Source organism: Octopus bimaculoides, chromosome 10 (genome assembly GCF_001194135.2).
Source record: "Octopus bimaculoides isolate UCB-OBI-ISO-001 chromosome 10, ASM119413v2, whole genome shotgun sequence".
NCBI classification, from domain to species: Eukaryota; Metazoa; Mollusca; class Cephalopoda; order Octopoda; family Octopodidae; genus Octopus; species Octopus bimaculoides.
This window is the reverse complement of record NC_068990.1, coordinates 71,536,156-71,537,729: the sequence shown is the minus strand read 5'-3', so window position 1 is coordinate 71,537,729 and position 1,574 is coordinate 71,536,156.

Genomic DNA, 1,574 nt, shown 5'->3' with positions numbered 1-1,574 from the left:
TCTGAATGTCTTGCTTGTTTATTTTTGCTTCAATTCTTCTCTTAACTACATCGAGCATATATGCTTCGCAATGAGCAGAAAAAGGAAGACAATATAGGAGGGACAAGTTTTAACAACTGCTGCGTAGATTTAACGCTTAAAAGGAAAGGAAAGCCCTTTGATATTTCAGACGTTAGTCCTTCATGAAAAGAATTTTTTAAAATGGAGAGTGAGAAAAGGTAAGCGAGAGTGAGAGAGAGAAAGAGAGAGAAAGAGAGAGAGAGAGAGAGAGAGAGAGAGAGAGAGAGAGAGAAAGAGAGAGAGAGAAAGAGAGAAAGAGAGAGAGAAACAGATAGAATAAAGATTAACAAAGGTATATTAAATTTAATAAAGATTAATAAAGGTAAATTAAATTTAATTTTTTTATTTATTGAAATTATCTTCTCTTCAAGAGATAATATTGAGTATCAGAATTCCTCCGAAGGTGATATGACATTAAGGAAAAGACAATCTGATCATCTGGGAACAAGAGAAGAGCTATTGAACACGTGTTTCTGCCTCAGTAAACATCACCAGCACAGCCATTGCTCCTCCTGGGCTCCAGCGTCTACTTGGTTTGGATATATACAAGAAGGATAGAAGACATTTATGCCCAAGAGTAATTTGTATAGAAATGGTATTGGCTTATATCATAAATCTACTACAGATATTTAATTGATATTACAGCAGTATATTTAATTTAACCTTACCACTGGTCGCCTTACGAAGGCGTGATTTAGCAGAGTCGGTTAGAGCGTCGGATAGAAATGTCATGTATTATTTGTGTCAGTTCTCTGCACTCTGAGTTCAAATCTCTGATAAGCCACCTTTTTATCTGACTTCATTCCTTCCGTAAAGAACCAGTTTAGTATCGGGGACTATTTTTTTCTTTCTTATCCCAATGCCGTCTCCACGTCAATCTCTCCTCCTCTTCCTCTTCCCCTTCTCTCTCTCTCTTCTTTGCAACGTGAAAGAGGTCAAGAAAGAGCATTTTTTCGCAGACCCACAACAACCATTTCACTGGGATAAGTAAGACAAAGACAATGTTCACCTTGCTGTCAGTAAATAAATCCTAGATATTCTGGAAATACAAAGGCTCGTGGATTAGCGGTAAGGTTATTCGGCTGACGACTGTATGGTAGCCATAACCATTAGTCTTTCACTTATTGTGCTTTTATTTCTGATGGAATGTATTCCTCACACAATTACACATTATGTGTGAATTTTGCTGGGAAGACGAGATTAAGCAGTTCTTCGCTTATTTTCACAAAGTGGCTCCGTCATAGGTTCGTGTACAAACTACACACTTGGCGAATCGATTTAATGTAAAATTCTACAAAAAGCTTTCAAGAGTTAGCTTTAAGTAAAATTTCCTTGTTTTTTTGTTCTTCTTCCTTTCTTTTTTTCTTTTAGAAGGTATCAGAAAAATAATGACTTCCATACTCTTCTTGGAAAGAAATTTCTTATAACCTTGAAAAGATTTTCCGCTCTATAAAATTTCACTTACCCGAGTAAAAGACTGTGACCTACACTTGAGAACATTCAACTCCATATAT